The following is a 14,042-nucleotide window of genomic DNA, read 5'->3' as shown; positions in this document are numbered from 1 at the left end:
GTGTGTGTACCCGTGTGTGTGTGTGTGTGTGTGTGTGTGTGTGTGTTCAATCCTAAACCTGTGGATAATAGAGCGAGGGCTCAAAAATGCACGCTGGTTGAAAAACAGGTGAAGGCTAAGACGCGTCACAGGCGCCCAAGTGCAGAGGATAGGGTGGAGCAGACCCAAAGGCCTGCCCGGTTCCCACGAGTGCCCACGTCTGCCTAAGGCGGGCGAGTATAATGTTTTTTAGATTTCACTTTGGAATAATTTTAGGTTTACAGAAAATTCTAAATAGTATCATGTGGAAACCTCCCGCATGGCACTCGGCGTCCCCTGCGCTCCGGCTCCCCTCCACGGTCCACCTGTCAGAGCGGACATCTGCGTGGGGACTGCACGCGAGCAAGCCCCACACCCATGCGGGTGTCACCACGACTGTTCTGCTGGTCCGGCGTCCGGCCAGGACGGGACTTAGGGTCCAGCTGTCACGTGTCCTCGCTCTCCTCTGAGCTCTGACAGCTCCGCATCTTTCCTTATTTCCAATGACCTTGACCGTTTGAAGGTCAAATAACCTGGGCGGTGCAGGAGCGGCCTGGCCACCAGGGTGGCGTCTGCCAGCTGCTCCGCCCAGGACAGGGGTCGCGCTCCTCCTGCGTGTGGGCACGCAGCTCCTTCCCTCCAACCCCAGAAACACCTGCAATCCCGAGTTCACTGAGGGAGGAAGCAATTCAGACGACCAGGAAAGGCGTGGAGACTCGTTCCCCTCCGCTTTTCCTTTGCCCTTTTGGCTTTTCGCAGCAAGGCAGAGCTCTGAGCCGGAAAGCTCACCGCTCAGTCTACTCTGTTTCGTACCCCACCTACCCTGAGGGTCCACAACATGGAAAACCTTATTCAAAAACAAACAAAAATCGAACGAAGCAAAGCCCATCGTCCACCCCGACTCAAGCGCTCACGCGTGACCTCTGGCCCCTTGGCCGCCTGTGGACACCGCCCGGCTCGCGGGAGGCCAGCGGCGGGGTCCCTGCGGCTGGGCTGGGTGCCCCTCCCCGCCAGCTGTCTGCCGTCCTCCGGGCCACGCTCCCTGCTCTCTCGCTCAGAAGGCCTGAGCAACCGGCTCGGCTCTGCATGGATGAACTTTTCAAAATAAAAAGTAAACAAGCCACGGGCGACCTAGCCGCAGCTCCCGCAGAGCCTGTCCTCTGTCCTCTCCGGCTGCGGAGCCCACTGCGCTCCCGCCCACCCACCGCAGGCCGCAGAGGACACGCGAGGCCGTCTTCTTACCTTGGCAGAGCTCAGCGCCCGCTCACCATGGCTCTTGAAGGGCCCCGGGCAGCCATCAGCCACAGCCCATCCCGGGCCTCAATCTGGGCCCTGGCTTCCTGCCGAGGAGGCAGGGGGCAGGCCGGCGGCAGGCAGAGGGGGCAGGGGCCCATCTGTGGCCACAGCTTCCCCCGCCGTCCCTGGGAGCCCCGCCCTCAGCTTCCGTGGTCTCCCCGGGCCGTGGGCTCTGCTGTCCCAGGAGAGCTGGCGAGGAAGGGCCTGGGCAGTGACCCTCTGGCCTGGGCCTCGTGCCCCAGTGCCCTCCTGCTGCCAGTTTTCTCTTGGGGTTTGGTTCTAACGGCCGGTGTGGGTTTTTGCTGCAAGGAGCGGGCAGAGTGAGCCGACTGCCAGGCTGACCTGACGAGGTGTTGGGCTCTGCCGGAGGGCCGGGCTGCAGGAAAGGAAGGCCTGGGCCCGTGGCCAGGCGCCCGTGTGAGCTGCCGCCTCCCGCCAGCCTTGCTGGTTGGTTTTCCTCTTTCAAATAGTGCTGGACATGGTGACAGCCAGCCCGGGGCCACAGAATAGGCTCTCCCTGGGGCTCATTTGCCCTTTTAAGGTGGCCCTTGGCTCTGACCTCAGAGTGCTCAACTGTGTCGCTTTGCTGGGCTGTGAAGACTCAGAGGCGCAGGGACAGCGGGGCCAACAGGGGGCCGGGTCTGTCCCACACCAGCCAAGGAGCCGAGGCGGCTGGGAGAGGAGCCAGTCAGCCAGGAGGTGCGCTGCAGGTCCCACCCTGGGGTCCTGGGCCGATGGGAGCCAAGGGTGAGCCTCTCCTGCCCTCATGTCCAGGGCCTTGGGTGGAGTGGGTGTCAGAAGGGCCTGCTTCTGCCCCCCCGTCAGGGACCACAGCCCGATCTGTTTCCTTACGGACTGTCTTCCCTTGGATTTCAGGACCGAGGCAATTCCTGAGACCCTACTTTTCTGACATCTGTTCATACAATAGCAGCTGCACCATGGAGTTTTGGGATTTGAGTTGCCCTGAAACAGTCTGCTTCATTTTCCCGAATGTTTTTGTGAGATTAAATGAATCAGTGTTTTCAAGGAAAACTCCAAACAGCTGGTAGTGATGGGGCTGTGCCCGGCCTCAGGCCCAAGTCTGACTTTGAAACTGTGTCTCCTCCCAGTCACAAGGCGCCCACAACTGGGCCCAGAATGCCGGCCCCACCCAGCACGCCATAACTATGATGGAGTCCTGTCCAGTCACCTCTGGACACGTAGGTGAGCGGTGGTCCTAAGCATGAGACACAGGGGAAAGAATCCCAGACTCCTTTAACGTGTGACTTTTAAAAGTTACTGAGATGAGATTGTCCAGTCTCGGTACTTCAACCCAGTGAACACCACTGGCTGGGACACGGTTCACTCCAGGCTGAGACTCACCAGCAGCTGGGGGGCAGACGCAGGCGGGCACGCCCTCCCCCGGGGGCGGGCAGACACAATCAGTGTGGACGCTCGGGGTGGACCTCACGGGGAGCAGAGCCTGCTGTCCCGAACGGTGCACTCCGGAAACTTAGATATGGCACCTGCGATGGGACTTCATTAAAAAATAAAATTAAAACGAAATAGAGAATGTGGTGAGTGTGGCCGGGCTTAGAACAGGCGCTCCGCAGGGGGCCCTGGGGGGCAAGAGCGAGGACATGATCTTGACTCCGAATCCTGTAAACTCTCGGGGGAAGAGGCCTGGTTGAGCCTCTACTGAGCGCCGTGGCACTGCCTGCGTCATGCCCAGTGGTCTTTTTTGTTTGTTTTGTTTTATTTTTATCGGCGGAGCCTAATTAAGTGACTCTGGGACAAATTTTATACACTTGGACCTGAGGACGCAGAGAGCAGAGAGGCAGGGAGTCCACCTCCCGGGGAGAAGCAACCCCCCCACCGCCCGAGGCTCATCTCATTGAGGCTGGAGCTGAGGGGACGCGAGAGTTTGCAGGGGGTGGGTCAGGGAAGTCGGCCTCTGTGTGATCTGGAAAACAAGCCCCCTTTCTGTCCACCCCAACAGGGGTCAGGAAAGAAACCCAGAATGGGTCCCAGCAGCCGCTCAGCAGAGACAAGGAAACGACTTGTGGTGTCAGATGTGGGAGCAGAAGTGAAAGTTGATTTCAGCCATTTCCCCCCCACAGAGCCAGGGGACCCGTGACAGGGGTGTGGGCGGTGGGGGAGGCTGAGAGGAGAAGGTGGGGTCTACGAAGGCCTGACGAAGGCCTGACGGTGAAGGGGGGGGGCTGCGAAGGTGGGGCCTTTGTGCCCCTTCTGGCCTTTGTGCCCCTGTCTGTGAACAGACTCCAAGGGGCTCATTGCCCAGAGACGACAGCCGGCTCTGACACCCCTCTTGGTGTTCAGCGCCACTGGCTCCCCCATTTATTTTTGCACATCTGAAAAGACTTATGCAAAACCCAGAGCTCTCCTACATCTCTGAGGCCTCATTTCTGATCAGAGCACAGAGTCACTTAAGGGTGGTGAGCGCAGGGCCCACTCCCTTCCAGGAACATAAGCACAAAGCTAGACCCGGTATCAAAAACATGACCAAAGGCAGGCGACCATGGAGAAGGGTTTGACCTTGAAAAACCGCTGCTCGTCTTAACAGCCATGGCCAGAGTCTCTGGCTTGAAGGTTCTGTCCCCTCGCCCCAGCTCCGTGTGGGTGGGGAGCCCCACAGCCTCCCGGTGGGTGGCTCAGAGGCCATGGAATCAGCTCTAGACAGGAAGCGACCAGCGCAGCTTTCCAGGGGCTCAGGTTCCGTACAGAGAGGGTGGGTCAGGAATGGAGTAGGGCGACGGTGGGGAGAGAGCGCCGTGAGGACTGAGGTGGTGAGCTCCCCCTCCAGGCCTCCCTAGCTGCTAAATAAACACGCACCCTGGGGAGAGGGTGGGCACAGCGAAAGAAAAGTCCCCCACTGGGGACCTAAGGACTTCCTGCCGGTCCTCCAGCCTGCACCTCCTGGGGAAGGCTCACCTGCCAAGGCGTCCGAGCATCTCGCCATCTCGCCTGACCACCGCACGCCCGTGCAGGAGCTGGGCGCACCCTGCAGGGCCCAGGCTAGAAATTAAAGGTAAAACCCACGCGGTCACGTTGGCGGCCGCACACCACGGGCGGGACCAATTGTGACCCTCAGGTGCAGACAAGTCAGTACTGCAAAACCCAACAACCGCCAGGAAAATGAAACCAGAGTCACAACAATGCCCAGTTTTCAACTAGAAATGACTGGACAGGCATAGAACCAGGCAACTCTGACAAAAAAAGTCGGCAGATTCTGACTCCCAGCGGGCCTAGCTCTAGCATTCAGCAGACTTTAAAGTAGCTCTTACAGCTATGAGCAAGGAATTAGGGGGAAATAGGTTTAAAGAATCCAAGAAACGTGTCAACTGTGAGTCAACAAATAGGGAATCTCTAACGAGAAAGAAATTCTGAGAGTCTGGTGGAATTTCTAGAGCTGAAAACTATAAAAACTGAAGTTGAAAATTCAGCTGCAACAGCAGAAGGAAGAAGCTTTGGATTTGAAAATGGGGTGATAAAAGCTCTGCAAGCCAAAGAAAGACAACAGGCTGCGGACAGCTCCAAGGTTGTGTCTTAGCCCCTCGCGCAAAGATCGACAACTAAAGATTGTTAAGTAGATGAGCGAAGCCCCAGCGACTTGCTGGCAATCAATGTACAGTGTGCGAAGGTCAAGGCAGCCGGGCTGCCGAGAAGGGGAGAAAGGCGGAGAACCATGATGGGAGGAGAAACCAGCCGGAAATTTAAGCTTCGCGCTGGGAATGTGTTAAGACCTAACCCCCAGCACATGGTTTGAGGAGGTGGGGCGTTCGGTCATGAGGGTGGAGCCTCACGCAGGTCAGGTAGACAAAGGTTTTCTCGCTTTGGTTTATCTGGAAAAGAATGAGCATCAGTGTCCTTGAAAAAGTGCCAGCGAGGCCCCCTCATCCGCGTCCGCCTTGGCCAGCGGCAGCAAAGAGACGACCCAGACACCGGGTCTGCCGGCGCCGTGGCCTCCAGAACAGTGGGGGTTCCGTTTCCATGTCCCACTGGCGGGGACAATGGCCTTCTCCAGGCTTCTAACCCTCCTCGGGTCGCCTCCGTCACTCTCCCCGAGTCACGCTGCTTTACTTTCTTGGTGGTGCTTCTCAGTAGCTGGAGTTTCCTTGGCCTTCCTTGGCCACTGCAGCAGGGAAGCCCCACAAGAAGGGCCCTGGCCATTCTCCCTATGGGTCTCTGTGACCCCAGCCCCAAGCAGCTGTCAGCACACGAAGGTGCTCGGTCACACTGGCAGGCGCTCGAAGGCCTCCTCCTCTGGTCTCCCGTCCCCGTCCCACAGGGTTAAGAGAAGGAACGCAGTTCGCTCAAGGCTGCCCGCTGGCCGGTGCGGTTACCAGGCAGCGGTGCCGGGTCCCGACCTGCAGTCCAGTCCTCATGGCTCCCTAACACTGGCCTCTCCCAAAGCCCTCCCCAACACCCACTCTGCAAACCACTAATGATGGGTTTGAGTTGAAAATAAAGGTTCTGGGAGCACCAGATCCTGAAGGCTAATCAGACTTTTGCTGCAGATCAGACTTTCTCAGCTACGTGGGCAGCTCTGGGTCCAGCCCCCCCAGGGGCCGCCTCCCCAGGGAGTCACGAGAGGGAGCTGGCGCGGGGGCTGCTCAGGGCTCTCAGGACTGAGGCTAAGGAGGGCCCTGGCCTCCCAGAGGGACGTAGCAGAGCTGAGCCTGAGTGGGACAGAGGAAAACAGACCCAGCCTGGGAGCAGGAAGTTGGGGGGAGGACTGGGCTGGGGCTGCAGGGCAGGGATCCGGAGACGGCTCCCCAGGGAGGTGGAGGCGGCCTCTGAAGGCCTTGGGGCCTCTAACTCACTGGGAACAGGCCCCAAATAGCTCTTGCCCTCTGCACCCCGCACTTGAAACTTCCGTCCACTCATCACCTGCTGTGGCCAGGCTGAGTCTAAGGACAGACGCATGCCTGCGGCATAACACGTTAGAGCAGCTGCGGGAACGTGAGTCAAAGGGGAAAACAGGTGCAGGGGAGTAAGGTGGAGCCAGGATGGGGAAGTTAGTGTGTGTATGTGGCAGGGGGTGGGGGTCAGGAAGGCGGGACCCCATGGGGATGGGGTTGCAGGAGGGAGCAGTGGTGGATCTATAGGCCAAGGGCGCCCAGAGCGCTGTGTGCTGGGGCTCGGGCTGAGGATGGGCGCTCACGCAGGGATGGCAGGGAGGGGCTTGGAGGGCTCTGCGTGGACGGAAAGGACAGAGGCCAGCAGCCTGTGGACCTTGCGCTGGGGTTCCTCCGCAGGAGGGCAGGGTCAGAAGCCTGCTCTTGCCTCAGTCATCAGTGGGGACAGCAGACAACAGACTCCCCTTCGCTCAGGGGCTACCTTAGTCCCTGGGCTACCTTTGGGGCTGTGCCTGTAGGTGAGGCCACAGGCCCAGAGTGAGCAGTGAGGAGATGCAGGCTGCTGTGGCCTCCCAGGCCTCAACTCCTGTCAGGCCTCCCTAGAGGCAGCCTCCATGCTGACCGCTTGGTGTCACAGTGTCCTTCTCCAGCTTCTCCCCCACAGACTCTGCCTTACCTCAGCCCTGTCCCCTCACTACAACCCAAAACAATCCCTCCTCAGGGACAGGACACTGTGGAGTACTTAGGCCCGCACAGGGCCTAAAACCAGGGGGCCCAAATGCTCAAGCCTGTAGGAGGGATGCCCCCACAGGACACCCCCTGCAATGCTCTCCGGCCTGCTTCCCCCACACGCCAGCTGCCAGGTGTCCGTACTTCGCCATCTGGGCCTTGGGGAAGGAGGGGCAGCACAGACCTTTCCCAGGTGGTAACCACCAGTGGACACATCGTGCCATGCCTGGCTCCTGAGCTCCGGACACTGCAGGAGGAGAGTGGGGAAGGTGGGCAGTGTACGGTCCCCACACTCAGAGCTGGACTGGCAAGTCCAGCCCAGAGCCAGCTTCCCTGAGAGCTATGGAGGGACTTTTTCTAACTGGCATCTCCGGCTGCAGAAAGGTCATCTTGAAGTTTGCCCCTGCTGACTTCCTGAAGAAGGAAACAGAAGGCCATATATCATAAACCTACAGCCAATGGTATACCTAACAGTGAAAAACAGAAAGTTTTCCCTTTAAGATTAGGAACAAGATAAGGCTGTCCACTGTTGCCACTACTGTGTTTTTTTTTTTTTTTAAAATAGGGGCATGTTTTATTTATTTATTTATTTGTTTGTTTGTTTGTTTTGTTTATACAAGCATTGGGTACAGTCAGAAGCGCGGGAGGGTGAGAGAATTCACCAGAGCCAGAGCGGGGAGCAGAGCAGGCAGAAGGACCGAAGGACACTGCTGAGGGGAGCAGCGGGCGGCAGGAGGGGTCTGCGGGCCATGTGGGACCCTCCTCCAGTGGCCGGGGAGCAGCCGGGGATCGAACCAGCGCCGCAGAGGCCGCGGGCAGCTTCGCAACCCAGCGCTCAACTGCTGCGCCACCGGGGAGGCCCGTACTGTTTTATTTATCATTAGAGATTTTGGCAAGAGTAATCAGACAATAAGAAATAAAAGGAATCCAGGTTGGAAAAGAAGTAAAACTGTCATTGTTTACAGACAATATGAGGCTATATATAGAAAACCTGAGAGACACCACCAAAAAGCTACTAGGAACATAAACTAGAAAAGTGGCGGCTGCAAAATTAACACACACAAAAAAAACTGTTACATATTTATAGGCAAATGATGAATGAGAAGAAAATAAATTAAGAGAACAATTCCATTTACAATTGAATAAAAAGAATGTAATACCTAGGAATTAACCAAGGGGGTGAAGGATTTATAAAATGAAAACTATAAGATACTACAGAAAGATATGGAACAAGAAAAAGAGATGGGAAGACATTCCATGTTCATGGACGGGGAAAGTTAATGTACTCAAAATGGCCCCATTATTCCAAACCAAATGCAACATAGAGATTTCAAGCACTCCCCAATGAAATTCCAAGGATCATCTTCAAGGAGATAGAACAAAAAATACCAATTTTTCTATGGAACTGTAAAAGACCCTAAATAAAGGAAGCAATTGTGAGAAAAATAAAAAGAAGAAAATTAGAGGCATCATGTGCTCTAGTTTTAACTATCTTATAAAGCTTTCTTTAAAATAATATGGTACCGCAATAAAAATAGACACATAGATCCATGGAATAGAGTCAAAAGCCCAGAAACAAATCCGTACATGTATCCCGGTTTATGACAAAGGAGCCACAGCCATAAAATAGAGAAAAGAGGCCTCCCTGGTGGTGCAGTGGTTGAGCGCTGGGTTGTGAAGCTGCCCGCAGCCTCTGGTTCAATCCCCGGCTGCTCCCCGGCCACCGGAGGAGGGTCCCACATGGTGCGCAGACCTCTCCTGCCGCCTGCTGCTCCCCTCAGCAGTGTCCTTCGGTCCTTCTGCCTGCTCTGCTCCCCGCTCTGGCTCTGGTGAATTCGCTCACCCTCCCGTGCCTCTGACTGTACCCAGTGCTTGTGTAAATAAATAAATAAATCTTTAAAAAAAAAAAGGATGCTGGGAAAACTGGAAGGTCACATGTAAAAGAACGAGGCTGGATCACTCTCTAGCTCTTTACACACACAGGGAGTGTCGGGAAAAGGAGAGAGAGAGAGAGAGAGAGAGAGCTGCAGTGGGAAGGTGTGATGAGGCACCTAAGCGAGGCTGGCAGCAGCCCAGGCCTGTGGGGGACCGAGGCCTTGGGAGGGGTCGGGGAGAGTCAGCCGGCCAGTTTATTAGCACACACACTGGCCCCCGAGTCCAGGACACCGGCCAGGGCGGAAGGATGGACTCCACCGTCTTACTCCATCTCCAGCTACGAGGCTCCAGCCTGCGGGTTTGATCACAGCAGACAAGCACAGCTCCCGTTCTGGAGGCTGAGGGCCTAGGCCCAGGTGCTGGCAGACCCGCGTCTGCTGAGGCCCCTCCTGGCTCACAGACGGTCATTTCCTGGCCGTGTCCTCCCGTGGGGAAGGGGCCAGGGAGCTCGCCCGGGTCTCTTTGAAAGGGCACTAATCTGTCAGGAGGCTCCGTCCTCTCATCCTCACTGCCTCCCAAAGCCCCCCAATGCCCTCACACTGGGGCTTAGGGTCCACCACGGGGACGGGGAGGGGGCGTCCATTCCGGACATTTTCCTCCTCTCCTCCCCTCCCCGACCCACCTCCTTCTCTCTCCTGCTCGCCCTCTTTCCACAGGCCCAGGGCATCATCCCAAGCAGCCATTCTCAAGGACTGCTGATCTGTCTGCTAGACGCTTCGATCGGATCACACCCTCGGCCTCTGCGTGCTCAGCCCAGCTCCGTGTGCTCAGTCCTCCCTCCCTGTCTGCTGCCGGCTCCCCATGAACCAGAAACAGCCCGTAGGAGGCCGCTGTCCGTCGGATGGCGCCAGTCACGCGGGCAGGTCATCCCCTGGCAGGGCGGAGCCGTCCACTCGGCCTGTTTGTGGGCTCTCTGCTCCGCCCTGTTTCCCTGGAGTCAAGAGTCCAGCAGAGCAGCCTCAAGAACACGAGCAAGGCCGCTGACGCACTCTCTCTGCAGCGTCTTCTGGAGATTCTTGCAAGTGTCCAAAGACAAATGGGCCAACGGGGCAGGAGGCACAGAGACTCACACTGGAGAGGAGTGGCCGGCAGCAGCGGCTCACCACTGGGCGCCGTGTCCTCTGCTTCTCAAACAACCCGCGGGTCAGGCCTGTGATCATCCCTGACGTTTGAGAGGCCACGGCAAACGCATGGACGCGGCCCACGCGCCACGTGTCCAAGTGCCGGAGAGTTACACACCAGGCTGGCGAGTCATTAGTCACGTTTACTCTCGACTGGACAAATACGTCTCTATGCCAGTGGCAAAGGCTGGCTTCCCTCCCACACCCCTGACTCTGGGGACTAGGCAGGCAGGCGAGAGAGGCCTCAGCCCCCGCCCTGGACCTGCCTCTCCCTCCTTCTGCTTAAGGATCCTTGTACTTAGAGGGGGGGGTCTCCTGTCTGAGAAGCTGACCTCTACCCTGCTCCGCAGGCAGGTCAGAGGCCTGCGCAGGCTCAGAGGTAGCCGTTAGGGCAGGAAGTTCCTAGGTCTTGTGTCCTGGGGACGCGAGCAGAAGGAAGAGTGGGCTTTGAGTGGGGACGTGCCCTGGTGCGTGGCCAGCTCACCCAGAGGAGGCCAGAGCAGGGGTCTTCAAGGACAAGCTCCCGAGGGTAAGGCCAGGGCTGGATGCAGTAAGTGTGGCTCAGAAAGTACGAACAGTCCTGGGAGGCGCCCATGGGCACCACAAGAGTCTAGGCTCCAGCTCCCTGAGGCCCCTTCCGCAGGCTGGGCCTCCGTCACCTGGAAAGGCAGCCATCCCTGCTGTGGGTCTGGGGTTCTGTCAGCCACTCTTTCTCCGTCTCCTGGCTTCCCGTCTCGCCCCCTCGTGCGTGCAGCTTCTCTAAGACACCAGCTGCCACCAGCTCCCTTCTTAACCCCAGGCCCAAAGATCTGCCCTGGTCCACAGCACTCCCAGCTCAGCTCAGCCTAGCTGATGCCCCCCCACCACAGGCCACTCCCCGCCCGGCCCCTCTGCCCCAGGCCTCCCTCTCCTGCCCACCTCAAGCTTCCTGCCGCGCTCCAGTTCCGAGGGGGATGCTGCCTTCCTTACCTTCCCACACTAATAAGCGCAGGCCCCAGTCCCATGCCCTGCCCCAGGGGCCATAAAACAGCTGACTGGACTAAAGGGCGCCATAAAGCCAGCCCACCTCTACTCGCCCCCCCCCAGCCCTTCGGCGATAAGGGCCACCTGGCTGCTGTAGCTCAGCATCTACCAGCAGCAAGCACTTCCGGGGCCGGGGTGGGCAGTCTCCGCATGGTAAATGGCCAGGCAGGTGGACTCTGGCCCAGGCTGCCAGCTCCAGTCACATCCTGGACCAAGGTGGGTACCGTCACCCCCCACCCCGTCTGCCATACAACAGTCAGACAGGTCTCCCTCCTGCTCTCATGCAGTGAAGGGGTGGGCGTCCAGGAGCTGAGGCGGCTGAGCCCGTCTTGGAGGAGCCAGCACCCTGCTGGGCACAGACAAGGCTCCCTGGCGAGGGAGGGCGAGGGAGGCCAGAGCAGGATGATGCCCACCACGCAGGTGCCCTGCTCACGGATGCCACCTTGCCATGTCTTGGAGGCGCTTGGGGTGAGGGCAGCACTGTATGAAGCACCCCAAATGGGGGTTCTCACCCCCTGGAGCCCTGTGCTGCCTGCTGTGCCTCCGAGGAGGCCGCGAGCTCCCCGAGTTTGGTGCTCCAGGGGTAAGAGAGAATATTTCTCGCCTCTCCTCTTTCATGGGATCCCTGTAGGGCCCAGAAACACCCTCACTCACCTCGGGGGCCCAGGCAGGAGGGCTCTGGAGCCTGAAATGTGCCGTGCTCACGTCAGCGAAGCCGCTGGTGGCAACACCTGTGGGCCAGACACCTGGGCCGGCCACCCACGTCTCACCTCAGGGACGTCCAGTCGGACCCACAGGGCTGACCCAGACTCAGTGTGACCCCAGGTCCAGACTCACCCTCCGCCTCCGGCCAGCTCTGGTCCCATCGGCCACTGCGTCCACCCTGAGCTCCCCCGGGAGCCACACGCCAAGCGGAGGCCTTTGGCCCCCCTAACCCAGGGTCATCTTTCTCTAAAACAGTATTTCTGGATGTTCCAACTACAAAAACTACACAGTGTAGAAAATGTAGTTCATGAACGCAAGTCCGCAGAGGAGCTGTAGACCCTCCCTTCTCCTGCTGCGCAGAGGTAATGGCGTCTTTTCTCTCCACATGTAAGAATTAAGGATCAGCGATGAGCAGGAAGGTTTCGTCATGTCTACTTTGACATCTGGTGTCCCGTCTTAGTCACTTAGCATGAGGTCCTTAGCATCTTCCTCTGTCATCAAATATCCTTTGAAAATATCCTCCGTTTGGCTCCACACCACTCTCTGCTAGAACTCTCCGACTCGCCTGACTGCTGCACGTGGTTCCAGAGTGGAGCCAAGATGGTGCCAGAGAGGCCTGGCCCCACCCATCCCCACAGACTCTCCTGTGCTCACAGGAACATGGGGGCAGGAGGATCGGGGAAGACCCCAGCCCTGGTTGCTTGTCCACGTGAAGACAGACCGCAGTGCACCCACAACAACCCAAAATGGAAGCCACGTGGCCACTGAGGGGAAGGGTGAAGATGGGGGAGCATTTCCAGATGGGGTGGCACGGCCCCACCTCAGAGGCACTGGTGCGCTCAGCAAGCGCTGGCGGGAACACGCGGGCGGCAGGGTGGGGGGGGGCATGTGCCCTGCAGTGGCCCTGTGGCCAGGGGATAGCCAGGCCCATGGGAAGGCAAGTCCCCAATGCCTGGACCAGGCTTCTGCCTGCTGACCCAGCTCCTGCCCTCCAGGAACCTACAGTCTCAGCGGGAAACAGATACCAGCCAAATAAAGGTCAAATTATGCTGATGAGGGTGAGGTAGGTGGGGCTGTGAGGATGTGTGTCCTGGGGTTCACCCCCTGGGGTGGAAGTATGGCCAGCCCCCTGTGGGAGGGGCAGGTATGTAGAAGGTTCTGGAAGAGCAGAGGTGCAATGCAAGGTGGCCCACTGGGAGGAGATTTCCATTTTGAAGCGTTTGCTCTTGCAGGGGAGCAATAAGGGGCGGGGAGGTTGAGGCAGCAAGAGCGGGAGCGGGAGCAGGGCCTTCAGGAGAGGCTGGGGCTGGGGCTGGGGCTGGTGGCCGGCCCCTGGGCTGGGGCAGTGTGCCGGGACCAGACAGGAGGGATGGCCGGCAGGGAGGAGGGAGAAGGCTCCTACTGTGCATCCCTGCTGGCTGGGCGCACTGCCCATGGGCATGGGGAGGGGCCCACTGAGCAGAGGTCTCCTCAGACAGCCCCGGGGGCGGGACCCAGCACAGGGGAGGTGGGGCAGGGCCCAGTGGGGGACTGCAGTGGACAGGGCACCAGGGCGGGCAGCACCAGGGTCCTGGGCAACTGCCAGGGCTGAGCCCCACAGAAAGCAGGGCGAGCCTCTCACCCCTGGGGCCTGGGGAAGTCACGGGTGGCCCAGCACCCCAGGTCAGACAACACCGGAGGACCCTGTCACCCCCAGCACCTGCAGGTCTTGGCCACGTCGCAGGCTGCGAGGAAGAGGCCTCTGTCCAGCCAGCGTCCTGGCGGGGTCCTGGGAGGAGGGGAGCGCGCACCCCACCCCGGTCTGCAGTGCAGGGCCAGGGGCCAGGACGCTGCTCCGGGCGAGTGGGGGGGGGCGCTGGGGGGCTGCGCAGAGCAGGGGCCGGGGTGGCCCAGCGCCTCCCTGCGTGTCTGTTCCCCGGTGTCCCCTTGTGCGCTTGGCCACGCACAAGCACCCCCTCAGCCGCACGCGGGGGCACAGCTGGAGGGGCGCGGCTGCTGCTCCGCCTCTGTTTCTTCTCGGCCTCTGGGTCTCCGGCTCCTCGTCTGGAGCCCGGGGTGCCCGCTCTGCCCGCGGGGAGGCCGGGCCGGGGCGCGGGGCGCTGGGTTTGGTCCCAGGAGCTCAGCGGGGCGCGGGGCGCGGGGCGCGGGCGGGGGGCGCGGGGGGAGCGCGGGGGGGGCGCGGGGGGGCGCGCGGGGGGTCGGGCGGGCTCTCCCCGCGTTCCCCGCAACCCGCTGCCCGCGGCCCGGCCACGTCGCCCCGGAGGGGCAGCGGCCGGGCCGGGGCGGAACCGGCGCGCACGCGGGCGGGCCGGGCCGGGCCGGGCCTGGCTCTAGGACCCGCGGGCGTCGGGCCGCG

This window comes from Talpa occidentalis, unplaced genomic scaffold (assembly GCF_014898055.3).
Source record: "Talpa occidentalis isolate TD23 unplaced genomic scaffold, MPIMG_talOcc4v2.1 talOcc4.4, whole genome shotgun sequence".
Classification (NCBI taxonomy): domain Eukaryota; kingdom Metazoa; phylum Chordata; class Mammalia; order Eulipotyphla; family Talpidae; genus Talpa; species Talpa occidentalis.
This window is presented reverse-complemented; position numbering follows the sequence as displayed.